This window comes from Plecotus auritus (genome assembly GCF_963455305.1).
Source record: "Plecotus auritus genome assembly, chromosome: 1".
Taxonomy (NCBI): Eukaryota; Metazoa; Chordata; class Mammalia; order Chiroptera; family Vespertilionidae; genus Plecotus; species Plecotus auritus.
Window position 1 is genome coordinate 3038375 of NC_137770.1, and position 17146 is coordinate 3055520.

Consider the following 17146-nt stretch of genomic DNA (forward strand, 5'->3'; position numbering starts at 1 on the left):
GAGGGGGCACCAAGAAAAATGTTTGAAGAAATCATTTCAAATAGTTTTTCAGAATTTGATGTAAACTATAAAGAGATCTAAGGACACCAAAGTACTCCAAGAAGAAATGAAAATAAACAACATTAAGTCATGGCCCATTGAAGTCAAACTGGTGAAAAAGATAAAATGCCCACGGGCAGCAAAGAGAAAACCACACCTGAGTCAAGAAACAAGATTAATAATAACATAAAAGGTCACATGAAAAACTACCCAAACCAGAAGACAATGGAGGGACAACTCAAAGAGCTGAAGGAACATTAAAGGAACATCAATGTAGAATTCTAAACTAACAGAATATCTATTTCAAAACTTGATGCAATGAAATTACAAAATATCAGTTTTGTGAGATGCAGCTAGAGCAGTGCTTGGAGGGAAATGGACAGCATTAAATGCTTATGTTAGAAAAGGATAAAGATCTTTACAGCGATCATCTCAGCCAGTGGTCGGCAAACTCATTAGTCAACAGAGCCAAATATCAACAGTACAATGATTGAAATTTCTTTTGAGAGCCAAAAACCAACTTCTGCGCATGGGCCACGAAGTTTCAATCGCACTGCATGTGCACGCCTACACGTGGTATTTTGTAGAAGAGCCACACTCAAGGGGCCAAAGAGCCGCATGTGGCTCGCGAGCCGCAGTTTGCCAACCACTGATCTAAGCCCCCACTATAAAAAATTGGAAAAGGGTGAGAACCAATTTGGAGGCAGAGGTAAATGCATGTTCCCGCTGCCTCCCACAACCACATGAAATGCACAACTAAGGTAGAGAACAACCATCATTCTGGACTAGGGAGGTAAAGAAGAAAGCACACTGAGATAGGTAGGAAGGGTGGAGGTGGGAGCAGGCTGGTACGACACCCACATGTGGCATGTTTTTAATTGGCAGGGATATCTCAGCTCTGGAGGCCTCCTGTGAGAAGCAAAGAGTCCCAGTCCAACACCAGAGCCCCAACCCAGGGTTCCAGAGCTGGGAAGAGAAGTCTTCAGAGCTTCAGGATGTAAAAACCAGCAATGATTGTCACTGAGTGACATGGACGCAGCTGCAGACCCAGGCTGTTCCCCTTAAAGGGACAGCACAGGAACTGACAGGGTCCCCCCTCCTCTGAGCTCCAAGGAGCAGATGGTGGAATTAGAGGATCCAGGGACATACGGGAAAGAACTGGATTCTTCAGCATTAGGGCAGGAACTTGTGATGGCTTTCTCCCAGACAGGCTGCTCCCAGGGTTCTTTGATTCTATGCTGGGACCTCCCCCATCGCATACCTGCCTTGAAGCCATATCTGAGGTTCCATCAGTGGGGCTTCCACAGTGTGCTCTGCCCTGCTGATTCCCTGAGAACCCACCCCATCCAAATTGCAGCCCCACCCAAGGTGTTTGCAGCAGCCTTTCCATGTGATTGGCTTGTCCTGGCTCAGGCATCAGACTCCCCTAAAATCTCTCAAACAGGCAACAGCTGGCATCAGCGTGCCCCAAATCTATCAATAATAGACCCAAGTCTGGCACTAGCACCAGCCTGCCTTGCTTCACAGCTTGTCCTCACCTGGGCACCTCCATGCCCAATACAAGTAGCAGCCATCTGCAGATCCCCCTGTAGGTCCTGCTTGGTGGTGTTGTGGAGCGAATTCGAGTGAACGACCACTGGATTCCAAACCAAATTAAAATTTAGGGAGCCTTTATTAGCCGGCCAGCTGGCCGGCCAGTCAGCCGGCAACTGCTCTGCCTTTCTCTATGCAGGGAGCCCAGAGAGCAGCCCCTACCCTTTGTGCAGGACCACTTTTAAGCACAATAACCACATCCTGTTTTTGCAGAGCAAGTAACCCAAGACAAAACAGTTTTTCCTAAGCAATGTCAGGATCATGCCATTGACGACCATGTTATTCACAGGGTCATCCTGTTCTTCAGAAAGCTGACAGTGTTCTATGACAGAAGGCCTACGTGCTGGGAGGGGCCATGAGACCGTATCTCAAGGCCTGGCCTGGTGTCAGCATTGACAACTCTTTCTGGGGCATAGTCAGTGACCTCTCTGGAATGGTAGTAGTAAGCATGCTCAAAAATTCAAACTCTCAACAGGTGGCCCCAGGCAGTGGCTGACTTTGCATTTTCCAGGAGGACCTAGAGCCAGTGCACCCAGTGGACAGTTTCAGATCACACCAGATTACAACTCCACACATTCAGGAAAAGGAGGAGAAGGAGAAAGAAGAGGGGGGAAAGTTGGAGGGAAAGGAGGAGGAGAAGGAGGAGGAGCAGGAGGATCAGGAAAAGGAAGAAGGAGGAAGAAGGAGGAGGAGGAGGAGGAGGAGGAGGAGGAGGAGGAGGAGGAGGAGAAGAAGAAGAAGAAGAAGAAGAAGAAGAAGAAGAAGAAGAAGAAGAAGAAGAAGAAGAAGAAGAAGAAAAGGAAGAGGAAGAAGAAGGAGAAGAAGAAGGAGGAGAAGAAGAAAATATGAACAAAGGAATAGCCAGTTTGGGTCAGTGGATAGAACATTGGCCTGCTGACTGTAGGGTTCCAGGTTTGAATGTGGCCAGGAGCACGTGCCAGGATTGTGGACTTGCAGAAGGTGGCTGATCAGTGATTGTCTGTCACCATTGATGTTTCTCTCTCTCTCTCTCTCTCTCTCTCTCTCTCTCTCTCTCTCTCTCTCTCTGTCCCTCCCTCTTTCTCTCTCTCTCTCTCTTTCCCTTCCTGTCTGAAATCAATAAAAATATAAAAATAAATAAAAATAAAATGTATGAACAAAATAATGGCAATTATTACCTATGTATAAACAATTAAATCTAAGAACCAAAAAAAAATAAAATATCTAATTAACTTATAAGTAAAATAGAACCTGGTGCATGGAAACATGGAACAGAATGACCAAACTCAGAGGGAAGAGTGGGGGAGAGAGGAAAGGGATGAACCAAAGAACTCATATGCATATGCATGACCTACAGACACAGACAGGAGGGTGGTGAAGGCAGGGGTGGGGCAGAATGGGGTATAAGGTTGATATGGGGGTAAAAAGGGGGACATCAGTAATACTCCCAACAGCAAAGATTTTTTAAAGAAAGAAATTAGAAAAGAAAGATCAAAATCACCTACAATCAAGCAGAAGGAAGGAAAAATAAAGATGAACAGAGATTAATGAAATCAACAGACAAAAATGATAAAAAACAACCAATGATGCCAACAGCTGAATCTTTGAAAAAATCAATAAAATTAACTCAATGCTAACAAGACTGCCAAAGAGACAAATGACCAATATCAGAAATTAATCAGGAGATATAAATACGTTTCCCAGTGCATTCTTATGAGACCGGCATTCTTTGTGCAGTCAGTATAGAGAAAGAGTAAACTACAAACCGAAATCTCTTGTTAACATATTTAATAAAATCCTCATCAGAAGATGAGCCAATCCTACCAGCAAGATAAGAAAATCATACTACACCATGACCAAGCAGTAATTATCCCAACAACTCAAAGCTGAGTCAACATTTTTAAATCAACCAGTGTAATCCACCAGGTCAACTGGGTAGAGAAGAGAAGTCACCTGGTCATTAAAATCAACACAGAAAAGTGTGTGACAAAGCACAGCACTCATTCATGATCACATGCTTAGGGCACTTGGGATAAAGGCCGTTCCTCACTCTGGTCCTGTAGCTACTATCATACTCGATTGTGGGGAGTTAAATGATCCCCTCAGATGGGGACAAAGTCAGAAACCACTTCTATTCACATAGTACTTGACGCTTTAACAAGAGCAAGAAGACGAGAAAAGTGCATGGAGACATTCCGATGTGAACCAACATACAAGGCGTCCCTCCTTGCAGGGACATGTTCATCTGTGAAGAGAAACCAGAAGAATCTGCTTCAGCATCACAGGCGAGTGTACAGAAATGGGGCTATTTGAGACGTATCCTCACGGCAGTGGTGCTGCCCGTGTGGGCTGGCAAAGCAGCAGATAAGGGGACGGAACTGAGTTCTTGCGGGAAACCATCCCCAGAAACACAGCTTCTCCCAGAGGTGCAGCCTCCAGGAGGAACTGGGCAGCACACTGGTCCCCAGAGTTCACCCTAAATCCCTGCTGACTGGAGGGGCCACGCGTGTTTGCTCATTGAGCTGAGCCCAGGGAACAGGACATCTCCCGCCTCTTTGGGACAGGAAGTAGGTTTGCACTGGGAGCCAGGAGCCCCCTGAAGCCTGGCTGCCGCCATTCTCCCACAGAAGCGGGGAGAGGGGTGCCCCTAGAGGTCTCACTTCAGAGTGGGTTCCCAGGTCCCCAGAAAGCACGCTGGGAGTGAAGCTGGGGAGGTGCTCAGTGAGCTTTTAAACTGACATTGAACCCCACATGCATGTTGAGGGGAAGGGGGGAGGAAGTCCCTGTCTCCTCCTGGCACCTGGGAAAACGGACTTTTCCTCATTTAGGTTTGTATTCCCTCAGCCTCACGGAGCCCTGACCAGCTGGCTGGGGCAGGTCCCCCACAGCGAGGCTCAGCATCCGCCTGCAGGAGAGGGGGTCTGGGTGGTTCTTCCTCTTTAAGTCTCTGGAGAGAGGTTCCGGCCCAGCTCCCCATGCACCCCTGTATCCTGGCCCCTGGGGCTGCCCTTCTGGGGGCCTCTCCATCCTGGTTCCCCTGGTTCTGGCAACACAGACAACCCCCAGGTCTGCTGTTCCCTGGCAGGACCCTGGCTGCCTGCCAGCGGTGCCGGGCCTCCACAGTGTTAACTAGACATGGGGGGAGGGGCCCTACCCGTGTGGCTCAGTGGATAGAGCCTCAGCCTGCGGACTGACGGGCCTCCGGTTTGATTCCTGTCATGGGCACGGACGTCCATTGCAAGCTCCATCCCTGCCTGCAAGAGGCACCTCCTCACTGTGTCTCTATGGGCTCCCCCTCTCCCCTCCCTTCCACTTTCTCTAAAAATAAGTGGGAAATATCCTCGGGTGAGGATGAACACTACTAACTGAATAAAGGAATCTTTAAAAAAATATATAGAAAGAAGGAAAGAAATGGTAAGAGGTCACCCCAGAGCCCTCCGAGTGTTGCTCATTGGTTGAGCTTCGACCTAAAACCAAGAGGTCAGGGTTGGAGTCCTGGTCAGGGCACTTGCCTGGGCTGCTGCCTGGACCCCCAGTGGGGGGCGTGCAGGAGGCAACTAATCGATGATTCTCTCTCATCACTGATGTTTCCATCTCTCTCCCCTCCTTTCCTCTCTGAAATCAATAAAAATATATATTAAAATAAGAATAAAAAATGAAAAGGAAGAGAGAAGGAAGGCTTCATGGTGTCTGACCTGCCCATGCCTCCCCCTCCCCAGCGTGATCGCACTTTCCAAGTGGTGGTGGCCGCCTTCCCAGAGGAACAAGGGACCACAGTCCCAGATTCCTGTGTCCCTCTGTCCTCACCTGGGGCTGTGGGAGGATGGACACAGGTGGCCGCTCTCCTGTGAAAAGAGAAAAGCTCACCTGCCCCCAAGGACGACGAGGTGCCTCAACTCTCTACCCAGAGTTTTGCTTCCAAGAGCCAACATATTCCTTTTTTATCTTTTTTCATCCTCACCCAAGGATATTGTTCCATTGCTTTTCAGAGAGAGAGGAAGGGAGGGAGAGGAAGAGGGAAACATTGATTTGAAAGAAACACATCAACTGGTTGCCTCCTGCACACGCCTTAACCAGGGCAAGGGCCAGGGAGGGGTCTGCAACCTAGGTACAGGCCCTTGACAGAAATTGAACCCGATACCTTTTGGTTCAAATGCAACACTCTACCCACTGAGTGAAACCTACCATGGCTAGTACTCTATTTTAAATTTTAATTAATTAATTAATTAATTAATTAATTAAACATTTTTATTGTTGAAAGTATTGCATATATCCACTTTTTTTCAGCATCCTTGATTCCTTTCCCATCTAGGGTCGCCCCTAGGATGACAAGGTCAGGCATGCAGCCCAGGGTCACAGCTGCACCTTATATGCAGACTCCATGCAAATGGGGCTCTCCTCCTGCTCATAAAAGAGGGCCTTTGCCCGGCATGTTGGGGAGACACCCAGAACCCAAGTGCCTGAGACAGGACCCCAGCGGCTCCACCATGGACTTGGTGCCAAGCTGCGTTTTCCTCCTGATCATTTCTCAAGGTCATTCTCAGGAGTGGGGAGCGCTGAGCCCTGTGCCTGTGCCTGTGTGTGCTTCCATGTGACTCTAAGTCCACCTGTGTCTCTGTGTTTGCAGGTGTCCAGTGTGAGGTGCAGCTGGTGGAGTCTGGGGGAGGCCTGGTGCAGCCTGGGGGGTCTCTGAGACTCTCCTGTGCAGCCACTGGATTCACCTTCAGTAGCTACGAAATGAACTGGGTCCGCCAGGCTCCAGGGAAGGGGCTGGAGTGGGTTTCTGCTATTGGTAGTGGTGGTAGCACATACTACACCGACTCTGTGAAGGGCCGCTTCACCATCTCCAGGGACAACGCCAAGAGCACGCTGTACCTGCAAATGAGCAGCCTGAGAACTGAGGACACGGCCGTGTATTACTGTGCGAGAGACACAGTGAGGGGAAGTCAGTGTGAGCCCAGACACAAACCTCCCTGAGGAGGCAGCAGGGCTGGGCTGCAGGGAGCATCAAGGACACCAAGGAGCACTCAGGACCCACAGCACAGAGAGCAGCCCCAGGAGCAGGGGCAGAGGGAGGGGTGAGGGAAGGGCCTTCCTGTTGGGCTCAGGGATTTCCTCTCAAGCTCTCAGCTGCCTCCAGGGAAGGCTCTTCCTTCTCATGTTCTCACTGCAGACAACAGTGAAGAAGGGCATTGTGTTTACAGGTGACATGAGGGCAGGGAGTGGATTCTCCTTCACCAAGTCTTTTATTTTCTGTTTCTCTTTCTCTACAAGGAGATCATCCTCAGTGCTCTAGGCGTCCTTGGTTTGGGAAACGTTCCCACCATGAGAGACCCCAGCGTAGCCCAGGTCCCTGTGTGCTGATCTCAGGCCCCTGTCCCCACCTTTCCCTCTCACAGGCCCACCTGCCCCCACCTTTCCCTCTCACAGGCCCACCTGTCCCCACCTTTCCCTCTCACGGGAACAAGTAGCGCCATGGCAACGAGGATCATCCCCCAGGACCTCCCATCACAGCTCTCTATCATCCCTACCACACGCTTCCCTCCTGGTCCTCATTCACTCGGGTGGATGTGCAAACCCACCCCAACTTCTGGCTTCAATCATCACAAAACCTTGGGTCTGATTTGCTTTGTTTCCCAATGAAGGGGACCCTGTGGTTACAGGAATTTCCCAGCAGATGGCTCAGGGTGACCCCCATGTCAGCACCCTTAGCTCCATTGTCTCCACCTTAACCATCTGCAAAGTCCTGTCATATAAGAACACCCGCTGGCCCCCGTGATGAGAACCTGGATATTCCTGAGGTCAGGGTCCAGCCATCACAATCCCCTGAGAGTCAGGGCCTCCAGGGCCCCTCAAGAACCTGGGGACGGGTTTCCTTCCTGGGAGCTGGGAGTTGTGTGTGTGAGAGTGTGAGTGCGCATGTCTGTGTGTGTGCACATGGTAATCTGTTTGGAATTGAGCCATGACACCCGTCTGACTGGGATGCAGACACAGTAGTTTTGACTTCACATGGAACCTGGAATGTGGGTTAATCTTCAAGCCAATGCTTTCTTTCCTGAAGGACTCCAGATGTGATGTGTGGCTATTTCAGGGAAGAGAGAGGCCAGTGGAACTGGTTGGACAATGAGGAAATCACAACACAATGTAGGAATGATCCTGGAGATGTGCCTGCTCAGACGTGGTGAATTCCCGTGAATGGTAATTCCCCTCCAGGCTCAGGATGGGTTTTCCCATGTTGCACGTGGGTCCATCCAGTGAATGGGCTTTAGGGCCTGGGGTCGCCCATCATGTAGGGACACGGTGACGGCACTGCCCAGGACCACACGCAGACCCGAGGAGGCACTGGAGAGGGAGGACATGGTGCCTCTGAAATGAGCTCCTAATGAAGCAGGAAAGCCCCACATGCCCTCCCGCTCCCTGGTTAGAACCCTGTCACATGTCCACATGGACTCAGACCCTGATGGAGAGAACGAGGCAGAGCCACCAAGGCTGAGCAGGTTTCTATGACATTAGATCCAACAGCTCCAGTAACGGGCGGTTTTCTGGATGATCTATTCATTCTGTAATAATGGACAGAGAAAAAGAATACTCTTCATATATAAACTAGATGCCCAGTGTGTGAAATTCGTGCACGGGGCTGGGGTGGGGGGGGGGGCCCTCAGCCCAGCCTGCACCCTCTCCAATCTACGATCCCTTGGGGGATGTCTGACTGCCTCTCACAATCTGGGACCGCTGGCTCCAAACGGCTCGCCTGCCTGCCTGCCTCATCGGCCCTGACCCCTCTGCCTGACTGCCTCATCGCCCCTAACCACCTTTGTCTGCCTCATTGCCCAAACCACCTCTACCTGTCTGCCTGATTGCTCCTAACTACTGGACTACTGGCCTGATCGCCCTAACTGCTCCCCTGCTGGCCTGATCGCCCCTAGCCACCTATGCCTCACCACATACCCAAGACCCAGGATTCCCTCCTCCGGCCGGTCTCAGGCACCTGGGACCTGGGCTTCTCTCCCTCTGGCTGGCTGCAGGCACCCAGGACCTGGGCCCACTTCGCCTGGTCCGGCTGCAGCCGCAGGGGACCATGGGCGGGTGTCTTTGCCTGGGGCACAGCCACAGGCGCCCAGGACTGCTGGCAGGTCGCTTATCCCTCTCCCAAGGCGTAGCCACAGGAGCTGACATCTGGGACTGTGGGGTGTGTGGCTTGTCCCTCTCCTGGGCCACAGCCAGGCTCTCCCCATTCTTCTCTCGCAAGCTCATTTATGCTTGGCTGGTCCTCATTCCTCTCTCCCCATTGTTGAGTGTCTGAGCAGTCCAGGTGTGACGGTGTGAGGGCATGACAACCATTTGCATATTAGCTCTTTATTATATTGGATGATTTATTATATCTGTTCTTTCATATCAGTGTTTTACATCAAGACTTTTTATAATTAAACTAGAGGCCCAGTGCACAAATTTGTGCACCAGTGGGGTCTCGGCCTGGCTTGCGTGATTGGGCCGAAACTGGCTCTCTGACATCCCCTGAGGGGTCCCGGATTGCAAGAGGGCACAGGCCTGCCAAGAGACCCCACCGGTTCAGGATCAGGGTTGGGAAAAGACACAGGAGGTTGGCCAGCCAGGGAAGGACCTCAGGATTGCTCCAGGGTATGTCTGCCCATCTCGCTCAGTCTCAATAGGCTGGAGCCCAGCAGCAAGGAAACCTGCTGGTCCGAGCATCTGCCCTCTAGTGCTCAGTGCACGTCATAGCGAGCAGTTGAGCTGCCTTAGCATATCATTAGCATATTATGCTTTGATTGGTTGAACTGCCAACTGATTGACCAGACACTTGGCATATCAGGCATTTTTATGTAGGATTTCCAAAACTACAGCATAATTTCTGCCCCATTGATACCAACAACTTCACCTAAACTGATCTGGTCATGATTACTTTCTTCTATGTCCCAATGCATGGAACTGGGTCCACCGCAGAGTCTAGAGAAGAAACACCACAAAGGAGGCCGTGCAGCTGCTACACGTCCAGCACCAAACTGCCCTGAAGGAGTTGGCCCCGGGAGCTCTGTCTGTGTCTCTCTACTTCATGCTTCTGGTTCCCAGGGACCCTCACAGATGCTCCTCCCTCTCCAACACTCGGTCCACTGGCTCCAGGCTCACACTCTGGTCTTAGTTTGTCCTCTGATCACTTTGTAAGGGAAACAGGGTCAGATGGGACTTCTGGTCTCCTGAACATGAACCTCCTGCAACAAATGAGGACTTTAAGTGCTGAAGGAAAATGGAGTAGCCATCAAGGTTGAATTTTAAAGGAACTGAAAATACATTTCAAAACTGAATGAAGCCATGCTGGTGTGGCACAGTGGTTGAGCTTCGACCTGTGATTCCATTCCTGGTCAGGACAATTACCTGGGCTGTGGGCTTGATGCCCAGTAGTGAACACACAGGAGGCAGCCAATCAATGGTTCTCTTTCATCATTGTCTCTCCCTCTCCATTCCTCTATGTAATAAAAAATATATATTAAAACAAATAAAGGACAAGATTGTGGGTTTGATTCCCAGTATTGGCAGATATGGGAGGCAAATGATAAATATGTTCCCCACCATCAATGTTTCTCTCTTTTACAACGTCTTTCTCTGTTCAATATTTCTATCTCACATCAATGTCTCTCTCTCTCTCTCTCTCTCTCTCTCTCTCTCTCACAATGTTTATCTCTCTCACTCTTTTCTGTTTATCTAAAAATCAATGAAAATATCCTCAAGTAAGGATAAAGAAAATAATATCTATATCTACAAATAAATCTATAATTAAGCTATACATATATCTAAATCAAACTATATCTATATCTTATGAATATCTATAATCTATATCCATAGGAGTAGAGGCACATTGATGTTATCCCTAAGAGTCACTGCATGTGCCCACATCCTACTTCCTGACCACCTCCCGCAGCACAGCCCCTGGTGTGGAAGAAGAGGTCCCTGGGCAGCATGACCAGGACCACAAGGAGGGCCTGGTTCTTTGAGCCACAGTCAGCACCACCTTCCAGGAGAAGCCGCAGAGACCAGGACTTCCCTCACCTCTTGCCCTTTGTATGTGCAGACACCTCCCATATGCAAATGCCCACACGGCCACCAGACAGACACACAGTTGGCGTCCACTTAAATGCAGGGCCTCCTCACCCCAGAGAATACTTTCTGGGGGACGAGGACCTCACCTGAAGGACATGACTCCCCTGTGGCTCTTCCTCTTCCTGCTGTCAGCTCCCAGATGTGAGTGATTCAGGGTCTTAGACGTAAGGAGATGGGGACCCTGCATCTGAGCCCAGGACTCACTGTGTTCTCTCTGTCCCAGGTGTCCTGTCCCAGGTGCAGCTGCAGGAGTCGGGCCCAGGACTGGTGAAGCCCTCACAGACCCTCTCCCTCACCTGCACTGTGTCTGGGGTCTCAGTCACCAGCAGTGATTACTGGCACTGGATCCGCCAGCCCCCTGGGAAAGGGATGCAATGGATGGGGAGGTGGACAGGGAGCACAAGCTACAACCCAGCCTTCCAGGGCCGCATCTCCATCACTGCTGACACGGCCAGGAACCAGTTCTCCCTGCAGCTGAGCTCTGTGACCACTGAGGACACGGCCGTGTATTACTGTGCGAGACACAGTGAGGGGAAGTCAGTGTGAGCCCAGACACAAACCTCCATGAGGAGGCAACAGGGCTGGACTGCAGGGAGAGCCCCAGACACCAGGGGGAGCTCAGGGCCCACAGCACAGAGAGCAGCCCCAGGAGCAGGGGCAGAGGGAGGTGTGGGGGGAAGGGCCTTCCTGTTGGGCACAGGGATTTCCTCTCAAGGTCTCAGCTGCCTCCAGGGAGGGCTCTTCCTTCTCATGTTCTCACTGCAGACAACACTGAAGAAGGACATTGTGTTTGCATGTGGCATGGCGGCAGGGAGGGGGACTCTCCTTCACCAAGTCTCCTTCACAAATTCTAAAAGTGGCTTTTTTCACTCTTTTCAGTGTTTTCCTGATGAGTATGAACTCAGCAGGTGGGTCACTGGGATTGGGCTGTGTGCACAGCTCTGCATTGTGCCATTCCCCTCCTGGTTCCAGGGAGATCACAGGCCCTCCCTCTGCTGAGAGACCTGAGCATACTCAGGGCTCAGGGACCTCACCCATCCGCTCTGGGTCCACATTGATCCGCGGAAGAGCTATCAGCTCAGTGCACCAAACACAGGGAGCCCCACATCATCCACACGACGGGCCCTGCTGTCCATCAGACAGCAGTGCTAACCCCCCAGCGGGGACAGGAGCCTATGGACTGGGATGTGCATCATTGAACTCCTCCTCCATCTGTCCTCCTGGAGCCAAGGGTGAGATGTGCATGGGGAACATGTTGGAAGCCGAGGCACATCTGTGGGACCCCTGTGTCCATACTGTCCTCTTACTACTTTCCCAGGAGACACAGAGTCACACACTCACACACACACACAGACACACACACACAATAACATATACAATCACACACACAGAGTCACACAAAAAGTGACACACTCGTTTCTGGAAAAGACATGCATTCACACATGAGCAGTGATACAAAACCGTTCATGTACTTTATGAATTCTATGTAAGAAAATCGGGTTATCCCTAGCCAATTTGGCTCAGTCGATAGAATGACGGCCTGTAGACTAAAGGGTCCTGGATTTGATTCAGGTCAAGGACACATATCCCATTGGGTGAAGTGCAAGAGGTAGCCAATCAATGATTCTCTCTCATCATTGATGTTTCTATCTCTAGCTCTACCTTCCTCTCTAAAAACAATAAAGAAATATTTCTTTTTAATTGTTTAAAAAGAAAAAAATGGGGTTATATTTAATTCTCTTGGATGCCATATGAAATAATATGAGGTCTGCAAGCAACTATTATTTCAACAATGACCACAACCTGTGAAGATCAACAGTTGTATTCTCAGTCCACTTAGTAGGAGCTCAAATTAGGAATTTAATCCAAACATTGCTAGATTACTACAAAATTTTAAAATATAATTGAAGTAATAGTGAAAATTTACCAACAAATGAAAGCCAAGGACCAAATGAACTCAAAAGTAAATTGTATCAGAATTTCAAATAAGAATTGATAACATTCTGTCAACTCTTCTTGAATTCTTCCAAGAATTAAGGAAAGAGACAACACTTTCAAACAGATTTATTGAGGCGACCATTACATTCATATCCAAGTCAAGTGAAAACATACAAAAATGGCAGGTCAATATCCCTGATGAAATTACATGCAAAAACATTCAAAAATATACTAGGAAACTAAACTGCACACTGAAAGCGTCATTTACCACGATCAAGTGGGAAACCGTCCAAGCATGCAAAGATGGCTCAACAGTAACTGTGCTACATCTCATCCACAGAATGAAGGATAAAGTATACAGTTATATAAAAAGATACAGAATAAAGCCTTTAAATGTGAGAATCACTTCAGAAATAAAATTCTTAGCAAACTAGGTGTAAAAGTGATGGACCTCAATATAATAAAGGCCACATTTGAAAAGCCAACAAGTGACATCACGCTACACAGAGAAAATTTTAAAGCTTTTCTTCTTACATCAGGACCAAGACAAGGGCTCTTCTGTGACTACTTCTATTCGTCAAAACAAGAAGTCCTTTTCAGAATAATTAGGCAAGAAAAGGAAATTTCAAATGTCTAAATCAGAAAGAAATGAGTTAAAATATTTCTCTTATCTGTAAGCAGATGACAGGATCTTGTACATAGAAAACCCTAAAACCGTATGAGAACCTCATAGAACTAGAATCCAGGAAAGATGTAAGATACAAAACCAACACACAAATGGCTGGTGCCCCAGGTCCCTCTCAACAGAGTGTCTTCATGGCTCCAGGAAACATGTGGGCTGTTTCAGAGAAAAGTGAGGGAAGGAAACGTGAACTGGGTACACAACAAGGAGATGAAAGCTTAATGAGACAAGAACCCAGGACGTGTGTGTCCTCGGTCTTGGTTAATCCCCCATCATGTTCCCAGGGAGCTCTCCCCGCAATGTGGCACTGGGTCAGGTGCGGGTTCCAGTTGACTCCCATCATGTGGGGACAGTGGTCACAAGGGTCACATGCAGACATGAGCTCTCCCATAACAAGATGTTCATCACCTAAACTTAATTATTCCTAAACCATTTCCGACATCTTCCCCTCAACACACCTGGTCATGATGGAGGTTCTTCTATGTCCCAAGGCATGGAACTGGGTCTACAACAGAGTCTAGAGAATGAACACCACAAAGGAGGCTGTGCAGCTTCTACACATCCAGCACCAGACTGCCCTGAAGGAGTAGGACCTGGAGCTCTGTCTGTGTCTCTCTAGTTCATGCTTCTGGTTCCCAGGGACCCAAGCAGACACTGCACTTCCCCCCAATACTTGGTCCATGGACTCTAGAGTCACAATCGGGTCTTAGTTTGTCCTCTGATCCTCTGTAGGGCAAAGAGTGTCAGAGGGAACTTCCTGTCTCCTGAACATGAACCTCCTTGTCTTTTACTTCTTTCTCAGCTGGTGAGGGTTGATTTCTCTTGGTTGTCATTACTGGTGACTGTCAAAGGCATCTCGCATTTGAAACCTTCTCTTTTCCTTTTTAAGACAAATTTCTCTCCTGGGTCTCTGTGCAGGTCTCTAGCAGCAGAAGGGTCCAGTGGGGAGGGCACAGGCCAGATGCAGGGCTCACTGTTACCACATGTGGACACTTGAACAAGCTGCAAACCTACTTAGAATTTTGTATTTAGTTGTTGGAATGTTATCGTGACCACAATCCTCCTGCAGGACACTCTCACCTGCATGGAGGCAGGGCCTTCCCTGTAGGTCTCCCACTCAGAGCTCCCTATATAGCAGGAGCACATGCAAATAGGGCCCCCTCTGCTCATAAAATCCAGCCCAGCCCCGACCCTGCAGCTCTGGGACAGGAGCCCAGCCCCGGGATCCCAGGTGTTCCCATTCCCTGATCAGGACTCAACACTGACCACTCACCATGGGGTCTGGACTCAGCTGGGTTTTCCTTGTGGCTCTTTTAAGAGGTAATTTATGGAAAAGAAGAGACACTGAGTATGTGAGTGGACATGAGTGAGAGAAACAGTGGACATGTGAGCGTTTCCTGACCAGGATGTCTCTGTGTTTGCAGGTGTCCAGTGTGAGGTGCAGCTGGTGGAGTCTGGGGGAGGCCTGGTGCAGCCTGGCGGGTCTCTGAGACTCTCCTGTGCAGCCTCTGGATTCAACATCAGTAGCTACTGGATGCACTGGGTCCGCCAGGCTCCAGGGAAGGGGCTGGAGTGGGTTTCTACTCATACTGGTGTTAGCACATACTACACCGACTCTGTGAAGGGCCGCTTCACCATCTCCAGGGACAACGCCAAGAACACGCTGTACCTGCAAATGAGCAACCTGAGAACCCAGGACACGGCCGTGTATTACTGTGAGAGTAACACAGTGAGGGGAAGTCAGTGTGAGCCCAGACACTAACCTCCCTGAGGAGGCAGCAGGGCTGGGCTGCAGGGAGCGTCCAGGACATCAGGGGGCGCTCAGGACCAGCACACCCAGGGTCCCAGCTCAGAGGCTGTCCCTGGAGGGGTTGTGAGTGCTTCCTATTGGGGTCAATGCTTCCTTCCCTCCTAGTGTCCTGGGGGCAGGCCCTGCTTCCTTCTTTGTGTCTAATTAGATTCTCTGCAGGAAAAAAGCAGGAAGTGCCTTGTTTCAGATCTGGTCGACTTCTCTGCGCCTTTCCTGTCAGCATGTCCCTGATGGAGGATCTCCGGGGTGACAAGGAAAACATTGTAAGGGTTCTGGTCCCCTCACTGAGAGCGACATCCCCCACCCTCCACACAGTGCTGAGCGGGGAACACGGAGTCCAGGCCCCAAACCTCACCTGCAGGTGATGAGCCCCTTGCCCTGCCCCAGGAGAAGCCCTTTGGGGGCAGTTAGCCGCTTGCCTCTCACTGACATGGCTGCACATGGAGGTGTAGGGTCGGACCTGCAGGTGCTGCCTCTCTGTGAGCCTGGAAGCACCCACCTCTCCGTGTGCCCCAGATGGAGGCAGGAAGCCCTGCTGGGCCCTGTTCCCCGTGGGTGTCAGAACCTGGTCCCAGGGGACGTGTCCCAACACCTGTCCCGCTTCCCCTGGAGAAACCACCTGCATCCTGAGAACCTGCTGAAGGGAGACCTGGTCCCACCACCTCTGCTGTGCCTCCAGCTCCTCAGACTCCACCCCATCCTCCCCCTCTGTCCTCTGCCGCCCACACTCTCACCTCATGGGGCCTGCACAGGACGTCCCATGTGGATACATCTGCCCTTTCCTTCCCGCCCTGGTAGGTTTGGCCACATATGCACCCCCAGGTCACCCCCTCATGCCCATCTCCTGTGCCAAACCCTCCCTGAGATACCAACCCTGGGGACACTCAGGCGGCCTGAAGCCAATCTCAGCCTCCTTGCTGAGCCCACTGGCATTGCCCACATGTGATGTCAGCCTGTGAGGGTACCACCTGTGTTAGGTGGAGACACAGCTGAGCACTGAGCTCAGAGCACCTCCAATAGCTCGCACCTGTGCTGAGGGAACTTCCAGGGGCCCGTGAGCTGCAGAGCATTGTGGTGGACAAGCCCGTGGCCACTGAGGTCAGAGGGCAGTCATGGATTGGCTGGACCCTGGTCACCTGTAAGGTTGGCAACGTCCTGCTGACCAGAGCCCAGGTACACGGGGAGCTCCGTGAATCCTAAAAGTTCAGGGACAGCCCAGCCAGTGTTGCTCAGTGATTGAGGAGCGACCTCTTAAGAAGAGGTCACGGCCAAAACCGGTTTGGCTCAGTGGATAGAGGGTCGGCCTGCGGACTGAAAGGTCCCGGGTTCGATTCCGGTCAAGGGCATGTACCTTGGTTGCGGGCACATCCTCAGTGGGAGGTGTGCAGGAGGCAGCTGATCGATGTTTCTCTCTCTTCGATGTTTCTAGCTCTCTATCCCTCTCCCTTCCTCTCTGTGAAATATCAATAAAATATATTAAAAAAAAAAAAAAGAAGAGGTCACAGTTCGATTCCAGGTCAGGGCACATGCCCAGGTTGCCACTAACATCCTCAGTTGGGGCATGCAGGAGGCAGCCAATCAGATATTCTCTCTTATAAATGATGTTTCTGTCTCTCTCTCACTCTCCCTTCCTCTCTGATATCTATTTTAAAATATTTGAATAAATAAATGAAAATGTGGCAGGTGTGGTTAGCAGTATGGGTGCATATGTGAAGCAACTGATCAATGTTTCTCTCTCACATCCATGTTTCTCTCTCTCCATCTCTCTCTTTCCTTTGCCTCTAAAAAATAATGAACATATCCTCAGGTGAGGAAAAAAAAAAAGAAAATCCACCCTGGCTCATGTGGCTCAGCAGTTGTGCGTCGACACATGAACCAAGAAGTCACTGGTTTGATTCCTGGTGAGGGCACTTGATGGGGTTATAGTCTCCATCCCCAGTGGGGGCCATGCAGGAGTCAGCCAATTGATGATTCTCTCTCATGGATGTTTC

At 50.2% G+C, this 17146-nt stretch overlaps 1 gene segment (V, D, J or C); it reads left to right on the plus strand.

Annotated features, from left to right (window-relative positions):
• Positions 1–17146, plus strand: part of LOC308242749 (Ig gamma-2 chain C region-like) — a 471879-nt gene that overhangs the window by 276442 nt on the left and 178291 nt on the right.